Here is a 9,025-nt window from a genome sequence, read left to right as displayed (position 1 = left end):
CAGAGGTGTGAGATCAAGTCTGAGCTTTGGATTTTTGAAAACAAATTAGTTTCTTTTTAAAAAGTTCATGCTGGAGAGACGGCTCAGTGGTTAAGAGTGAGTAATCGCAGCTGTAACTGGGGTGGCGACAGGAGGACGGCTAGAATTTGCTGGCTTCCTTCCACCCTCACTGAAAAGACGCGAGACTAAGGTTCAGAGACCTTGCCTCAAAAGGCGTAGGCAGAAAGTACTAGAGGGAGAGCAGAGACTTCTGGTCTCTGTGTGAATAGCCTTGTGCACCCACACACACACACCCACACCCACACACACACACACACACACATACGGAGAGAGATTCAGAGACAGAGATACAGGGAGAGACCGAGACACACACAAAGAGAGACAGAGATACAGAGAGAGATACAGAAAGGAGAGAAACAAATCTTTGTCTTAGAATGTTCACTTTAGAAACTATTATCTTTTTAAGAAAAGATTTATTTTTATTTTATATATATATTTGTATTTTACCTGAATATATATGTGTGTGTGTGTGTGTGTGTGTGTGTGTGTGTTTGTGTACCATGAGCGTGCCCAGGGCCCACAAGGACAGAAAGGAATGTCAGATGTCCTAGAGTTACAGGACAGAGTTACAGAGTTAAAGGGTGTGAGTCACCATATGGTGCTAGGAACTAAACCCAGTTCCTTTGCAAGAACAGCAAGTGTTCCTAACCACTGAACTACCTCTCCAGATGCTATTATCTTAAAAGGCTTCTAAGAGTTTAGAAATGTTCTGATTTGTTTTGAAAGACAAAAGGATTCTTTAGGCCCTCAAAGTTAAGTTCACGATCCCCCCTCAGATAATGAGCTGTAGTCACGTAACAGAGAGGAAAATTAGGCAAGTGTGCTGCCTACAGCACATTTTATTTTCGCTTAAAATATCCTGCATGCGCTGTTCTAGCTACAGCCCGTAGATCAGAAAACGGAGGTCTTAGATCTCCAGGGGGTCTTCTCAAAGCTTTATTGGTACTGAGAGCCTGACACAAATAGAAAATTCAAGGCTTTTTCGCTTGGGCCAGGCTGGGGAGTGAATCCAGAGCCTTGGGTGTGCCATGCCAGTGCTTGGTGCTGAGTTACACCCCTAGCCCTTGTCTTTTTTTGCCTTTGACACTGTAATTGTTTAATGAGTCTGAGATACCTTTTTATGAAACTGCCTCTGAATACCAAATGTCTTCCTGCTCAGAGTCTCTAAATCTATGACTTACACAAGCTTCATTGCTGATCCTGGGAGATTAGAAGGATTTAGTAAATCAAAGCACAGATTAAAGCTCCAGTTTGCTTTGACCCCGGCTTATCTGCTCTGTTTGTCCAGGCCTTGCACCAGAGGCTCTTGGGGGTCTGCTTGCTTCTTTGGCTTCTTTATGGGTTGTTTCTGTCTCAGTGCGGGCCTGGTGAAAAGTGTCCAGTTGATTACCATTTACCCATGTGGCTGGGAAGGGCCTCATCCCTCCTGAGACTGGCTAGCTAGTTCCTATAAGGCAATGTCTATGAGAGACAGGAGGGAGGCAGAAGGAAGTACTATGTGATTGGCAGGCATGACTCTCTACAGACTCCACCCACAAGGGGAGGGCCAAGTTGCAGTACTTGTAGCAGGCAAGGAAAAGAGATGGAAGGCTCCTTAGGAAATGCTGATTGGAACAATTTATCAACTAAACATTTAAGTGTGGGTTTTGCCGAACTTCTTGTGGGAGATGATGTGGGCCAGTGTGTAGGTGCACGCTAACTCTTAAGGGACCGCTGCTTAGAGCCGAACACAGGGTTGTTGTTTTCTCCTAAACTTTTAATTCATTCCCTATGAGTTTCACATCGTGCACCCCAGTTCTGCTCATCTACTTGTCCTCTCAAATCCCCCCTTCGCCCTTGCAACCTTCCCCCAGAATACACACACACACACAACAACAACAACAAAGCAGCTCATTGTGGAAGCTGTAGTGTGTCGTAGTGTCACAGTGCGTCCCGTAGCATATGTCTCTGTCCACACATCCTCACTCGCAAGTGTTCATTGCAATGAGTCATCAGTCTGGCCTGCGACCTCCGGCTTCTGTGACAGCATCAACATTGACTTCTCACTGGGACCCCCTCCAGGGCATCTCGCTGCTGCCCTGTGTCATGGAGATCCCACATCCCTGGAACAGCAGGACTGTCCCAACCAACTTTTCATAGTCCTAGATCTGGGCCTGGGTGGTAGCTGAGCTGGCCAGTGCACCAGCTCTTCCTTATCTGCACTACTGGAGCTAGGCCACCCAATGCCACCATTGGCAGGAGGCAGGTTCAGCTCTCCTGTTCTCGTGCGCTCTGAGCGGCTAATCCACATCCTTGCCTCCAGAGCCAGCTCCACCGTGCTGCTCCGGCAAGGCACTGGTCCCCACAGCTTGTGAGGGAATGGAGAAGCTGTCCTGGTCTCACACCCCTGGGGCTGGATCACCTCTGCCTTCATCATCAGGGCCAGCTCCACCATATTGCCCAGGCAAGGTGCAGGGTCTTCTCTTTTGAGTGCTACAGCCAGCAAGGGGCAGGGCTAGCTCTCCAGCTCTCATGACCCCTGGGCAAGCTTTCCCTGTTATTGCAGTGGTGAAATGGGGAGAGGAAAGGCGTCATCCCTGCACCCACTGTCACCTCACACCAGAGAAGTGAAGGGGCCAGCTCTCCTATACTCTTGACCTTCATCCTTCTCTGCCAGGGGCAGCTTTCCTATGCTTCCCAGGTGAGGTGCAGAGCCTGCTCTACCTCAGCAAGGGGCAGGGCCGGCTCCCCCACTCTCATAACCTCAGAGCCAGTTCTCTGGGGCAAGGGTGGGGGAGGGCATCACCTCCACATCCATGTACCCATGCCACCTCACAGAGGAGTGACAGGGCCACCTCTCCTGTGCTTCCATCCTGAGGGCTGGCTCACCAGCATCCCCTCAGACAGGGCCAACCCTACTGTGCTGCCCAGGCAAAGTGCAGGGCCCACTCTCCCAAGTCCTGCAGATGAGGAGCAGGGACAGCTCGCCTCTTTTCAGCACTTTGGGACCAGTTCTCCTGACTGCCACAAGTGACAAGGGGTGAGGGCATCAGCCCTGCCCCCATGCCACCTCATACTAGATGGGTGGCAGGGAGCCAGCTCTATTGTGCTGCATGCCACCCCATGGCAGACAAGTGGCAGGGTTAGTTCTCCCACACTCACACCCTTGTGTGTGTGTCCATAGAACACCCCATCGTCACCACCACTACAAGAGCAAACTCTACTGTGCTGCCAGGGCAAGGCACAAGGCCCACTCTTCTGAGCACTGCCCACAGTGAGAGATGGGGCCAGCTCTCCAGAATGCTACACCCAGTGAGGGTCAGGGCCAACTGTGCACACTGGCCACACCTGGCAGCTGCCCCACCTGGGGAGTCCCCATGTTCTCTAGTGGTAATATGATCCATGGACACGGACCCAAGCCCTGCTACTGCATGGTCTCTGACCCAGACATAGGCCTCAGCGGCAGCTTGGGCTGTGACTTCACCATGACCCCAGGTGACAGGGCTGGCCACTCACCACAGGCTACTCCTCTCTGCACCTGAGTCTCCAGTTTCATCTCTCCTCCTAATGCCCGAGCTGTTCCACTCTCATGCTCTCCCATCTGACCAACGCATACTTGTACATCGGGGGGACTCCCTGGGCACGTCTGGCGGGTCCCTGGGTGACATTCTCCATTCGCACTGTGTGGCATGGCAGCAGGCAGGTGTCTATGGCCTGCCTGTGCTGTGCTCTGGAGGAACAGGTCTGGGGGCAGCAGGGGGGTCTGCAAGTCTCTGCCTGTCTTCCTCCTCCGGGATGCTCTGCCTAAATTTGATTTGATTTGATTTTTATGAGTCCTAGGCATAAGACAGCTTTGGCCACCAAGCCAGGCATCAAGCTAGGATGAACAAAGGCCTGCTGTCTGCTCTGCCCCTGACTGGTATAAGACCACCACCACCAAGAGGGTGTCTCTTTGCCCACTTCACTTTGTTGTCTTTGACACCCATGGCTTGTGTAGTATGAGACCTTGGAGGACAATATAGTTTCACACAGCACAGTGATTGCTATGAGTGAGACAATATTGGTGCATCTGTGTGTGATTTCTGAGAAGCAGGAACCAGGGTGGGTTAGATATGCCCAGGCTTTACTGGAGGAAATGCTTGTGTAGATTATGGGGGAGGATTTGAGGGGGCAGAGGAAGCCTCAGTGACCCCTGTGGGAAGAAAGAGAACAGGAAGGAGCTGAAGGAGTCTTGGAATCCTGGCTGGCGGCAGAGGGGAGGTCACAGTCCTGGTTGTGTGCAGTCAGGGAAAGCTGAAGCCTTGAGGAAAACAGCTCAGAGGAGTCAGTCTCCCTCAGTGGTCCTCCTGAAGGGAGGAAGATCCGAGCATCTCCCTGGGGACTTCTGGGTTGGCTAGTTGGGCAGAAACCATTGCTACCATTACAGCAGCTGCAGCTACCCTGTTAAAAGGGACCCAGACTTGCCAGAGGCACACTACTCAGCTCCCTTGCAAGCAAGTCACACCTTGTATTTTGCCTGTTTGTGACTCAGGAACTCAGGACCCTCACCTGGGACAGACACTCTGACTTATAACATTCACCATTGGAAGCCACTGGCCTTGGCTCGGATGTTCTGTGACAATTTCACTTTGTTGGGATGGAGAGCTTTGTCTTCATATTCTGCAGTTCAGTTTCTGAAGCACAGGCAAGGGGTGTGTGATGAACTCTTGGCTGACAACCTGGCTGGCTTTAGAATCTATGGGACAAGCCCTTGGCCACTTCTGTGAAGGATTTTTTTTCCCCATTAGGTTAATTGAACTAGAAAGACTTATTCTGAAAGTGAGTGGCACATTCTTCCTGAAGCCTAGAACTTCCTTCTAGGTCTGATGAAAATCCCTTTGCTTTTTGCCTGCTTGACTTTGCATAGTGTTGGTAAGTTCATCTCTGCTACCGCTGCCGCTCCTGCTGCTGCAGCTGCCCTGATAGCCACCACCATCCTTGCTGGCATCAGGCTCCAGCTTCTTCAACTCTTTGAGGTAGACTGACAACCAGTGGCTCTCCATGGATCCTCCAGGCTTTCAGTGCCAGGTTGGAACTGTTGAGGCATCCAGCCTCCTGGAGTGAGAAGCCAACCTGGGCTCTAGACCTGTCCAGTGTGAAGGCAGCCATTGTTGGACAACCCCACACTGTATAAATCAACCTAATAAATCCTCTCTTAATACATATTCATTCCCTTGATTCCTTATTCCTTTTTTTTTCTCTAGAGAACCTTGATTAATATACAGTGTAACTTTCCCTAAGCCCACAGGTGTGTGTGTGTGTGTGTGTGTGTGCACGCCTGCTCGCATGCATGTATGCTATGTGTATTTAGATGGAAGCTATCCATCCTTAGAATCTATGTCATAAGCACATGGTTTATGTTTGTTCAATGAATGAAAAACACGTTTGAAGATGCTCACACTTGAGTGTAGCTAGGCACTGTGTGCAGAGGCTGGGCTGTGAGAGGCTTCCAAAGAAGCAGAGGTGCTCTGAGAAACCGGAGTTAGGGAGGAGCCAGAGAAATGAGGCCGAGTTTGAGTCTTCTCCTCCTCTTCCTTGTCTTAGGCTGTGTGTGCTGGGCACAGAGAACAGACTCAGGCTCAGGCTCCTGTGCTCACAGGACATAGGCAGCCACTCAGCCTATGTGGAGGTCTCAGGCAACAGAGAGGAGCACCCCTCTGCTGGCACAGCCCACTCAGAGCCTTCCCTGTGAGATGGCAAACTGCAGAGCCTGGCTGGAGGAGAGGCAGGCCTTTCAAGCCGAGGAAGCACATTTGTGGCTATGTCCTATTCAGACAGCTCCAGCGTCAGCTGAATGGAAGAGAAAGGAGGAGGGGCATGAGGCAGGAAAGATGGTGATCTTGTCACCTACTGCAGATGAGGATAGTCAGGGGGCTCGGGGCGCACCTCGGTTCACCATGGTGGGCCCTTGATGTCTGCTGTGTTCCCGGCAACCAGGTGTGTGTCTCAAGACAGCTGACAGGGAACAGTTCGTAGACAAACACGTGAGAAAGGGATGGCTGGGGTTGAAGAGCTGCTGCAACCATTCTCAGACTGAAGTCCTGGAGGGAAAGGAGAGAGACGACAATGCCACCCCAGCACCAGCTAGCAGACTCTTGGCGTTTTTACTTGCAGAATTCCTCTGTGCCCTGCTCTGCACTGTGCTGTGTGGTCTAAAACACTGGCGTCAGGCTGCCTTGCCCTGCGTGAAAGCAATTCACAAGCAGCTTTTGATTCTAGCTGAGTGCTGCTGCAGACAGCATGACCCTGTAACTCTTCATGGACACAGATGACACCATGGAGCAAGCATAGGCTGCTGAATAACACCATCCACAAGTAGTAAAAGGGGCACTATCCGGAAACTTCCTGAACTGGATTGGGCACACATAGTGTATGAGAACCATTTCATAAAAACCTTGTTCTCTTTATGTGGAATGAAATGACCAGGCACGCCCGAGGACAGAGCGTACAACAGCCTCACCAGGACCCTATGAAGAGGATACCTAACAGGATAACAGCCCACCACTCTGTCATCTGATTACTGGGTCTGTGAGCCAACTGGTCCATAAGCAGAGAACTCTCTACTGTCTCCAAGGCTTTAGCCCCAGGTCTGGCCTAAGAGATATGTGTGTGTGTGTGTGTGTGTGTGTGTGTGTGTGTGTGTATCAAACACACATATAATATATAGATATATTATGCAATGGATTGAATAACAAACCCACAAGCTACCTGGATTTTGCTGGCTGTTTCTTTTTCCCATTGAGTCCCAATTTCCTTTGTTGGGAAATGATAGCCTTATAGACCTCTCGGCCTCAGCTCTCTGTGCTTGGTTCCACCCCGTGCCCCTTCATTCTGAGCGCTGCTCTGTCTCCAGCAGCAGCTCTCCAGCTGGGCTCATTAATAGCTCATCCACCCACCAGCAGTGTCCCTTTGCCTCTCATTTACCTCTTTGTCTCTGGTGAGGCCCTTTGAACTCCAAGGGCCTCTTCAACCACCCTGAGAGCCTCTTTAACCCCTTTGTGCCTATCCTGTAACCTACATATATACATATTTATAGATACAATTACCATGTGGGCTGTCATGTGTGACCTGAGAACTAATAATAGTAATTAAGATTAGAATAAAAGAGTCTGTGATGGTGCGAGACCGGCCATCAAGGGAAACTGGGACTCCATGGAACAACACAGCCAACAAAAGCCAAGCAGCTTGTGGATCTGTTACTCCATCCATTATGACGTTAGGGAAAGACTCCAACACGCTGCCGGTGTTTCAGGTCAGTGTGGTTAACAAGCTTTCAGGAGTCCGAGTTTGGAGATAATCTCCAAAGAGAACATACGAAGAAAACCTTCCATTCTCCAACTATCAAAAGAAGAGACTTAGGGAAAAACAGGATATAGCAAATAGACCGAGAATATGTGAGAATCGTATGACGCCGTAAAACGCTTCAGGTGTTTAGGTAAAGGACCTTGCCGAGAGACCAGTTCTATGCTCAGAACACACGGTGGTTGGTGGTAGGGTGTCTCTAACTGGTTGTTCTTCAACTTGCACCCTTTATAAATAAATGTTTTTTTTTGTTTGTTTGTTTTTGTTTTTGTTTTAAAAAAGCTCAGACTTTTCTGTTTCAAAGATAGGGGACGTTTAAGATGAAATGCCTTCCCTATTTCCCTCAGGCCTATAGTTTACTAAAAAGTATTGTCTCTGTAACAAAGAACAGAAAGATTGGAGGCAACTGACACCTGAGTCACCATCCCTCAAGCAAAGGATGATGGTCAATTTGTATTTTTGTTTTGTTTTTAAAGATTAGAGTTTTGTTTGTTTTTTTTTAAAGGGCTTTGGTTGGAATAAAGACATCCTTGTTTGGAAAGGATGAGAAAGATGCACGGGTGTGAGTACAAATGTACATACACACACAAATGACAGGCAGGAAAAGCTATTTCTCCAATAAACATGATTAAGGAAGGATTGAAAGTATCGATCGTTTATAGGACACAATAAAGGAAAAAAATCAACAACATGCCATTAAGTAAGCAAGCAAAGAAACGTTCAGCAAATGAGAAAGATGAAACACAGGGATGACAACATGAGCTTTTCTACGAGGAGTCGAAGAAAGCAAAGTGAAAAGCCTTTGTCAGTGGCTGATGGGGCATCCTCAGTGGCCAGCGAAAATGTGCTGTGCCTGCCACAAATCCATATTCCTCGAAAAGAGGGTAAAGTCTCGGTGCAACCATTCATGCCAAAGCTTAACTCATTTTAATGTATTTTGAGTGGGAAAAAAACCCCACAGGGGTTAACTGTGTGTGTGTTTGTATGTGCAGAACTGAGGAAAATGATAAAAATAAGCTCAGCCCTTAGAGTGGTTACATTTTGGTGATTTGGTGTTCTCTCCTTTTTAGTCTTTCATAACTGTCAAAAAAATTTTTTTAAATGACTATATTTCAGCCAAAAACTTTGCTAAGACAACACTGAGTACCTTCTCTGCCCCACCCTACAGGATCACATTATAATGGTGCAACCCGCATTAAGATGCCGATAACCCTGAAGCAGAGGTCTGCTCAGAGCCAGGAGAGCAAGCGCACATTAAACAGATCGATACTCGGTCACTCAGTCGCCTCCCACCAAGTCTCCAGGAAGCGGGATTTCCTCCAGTTCGTTTGACAGAGGTCCTGTTTCGACACGAAGGTTAATGAGTGGGACTTTCGCAGGTAAAAAAGCCAGAGGATGACTCTATCGAGGCGTGTCACACACAGGGCCAGGGAGCCTGAACCAACTGTGGAGTGAGAAAAAAGATGGTAGAAGGACAAGACGGACGGTGAGATAGGGTGGCATCCAGACAACAAAGGGACGGACCAGCTCCTGGGCAGAAGCAGGCAAAGCGGCGGAGATACCGGGAGAGCGCTGAGCGTGGGTCAGATGTATAGGAATGATCTGATGAGCCACAGCAAACTTGCTGCAGGGGGATGCCTCTGTA

General features: G+C 49.1%; 1 non-coding gene across 1 annotated transcript; it reads right to left on the bottom strand.

Moving 5' to 3' along the window:
- Nucleotides 1-3,866: 3,866 nt before the first annotated feature.
- LOC132648133 (small nucleolar RNA SNORA48) lies at nucleotides 3,867-4,005 on the bottom strand. The gene has a single exon (XR_009586517.1). It is a non-coding gene; the product is annotated as a small nucleolar RNA SNORA48 (small nucleolar RNA).
- Nucleotides 4,006-9,025: the final 5,020 nt, after the last annotated feature.

Source organism: Meriones unguiculatus, chromosome 15 (genome assembly GCF_030254825.1).
Source record: "Meriones unguiculatus strain TT.TT164.6M chromosome 15, Bangor_MerUng_6.1, whole genome shotgun sequence".
Taxonomy (NCBI): Eukaryota; Metazoa; Chordata; class Mammalia; order Rodentia; family Muridae; genus Meriones; species Meriones unguiculatus.
The sequence above is the reverse complement of the archived record's forward strand: the minus strand, read 5'-3'. Positions and strand labels throughout refer to the sequence as shown.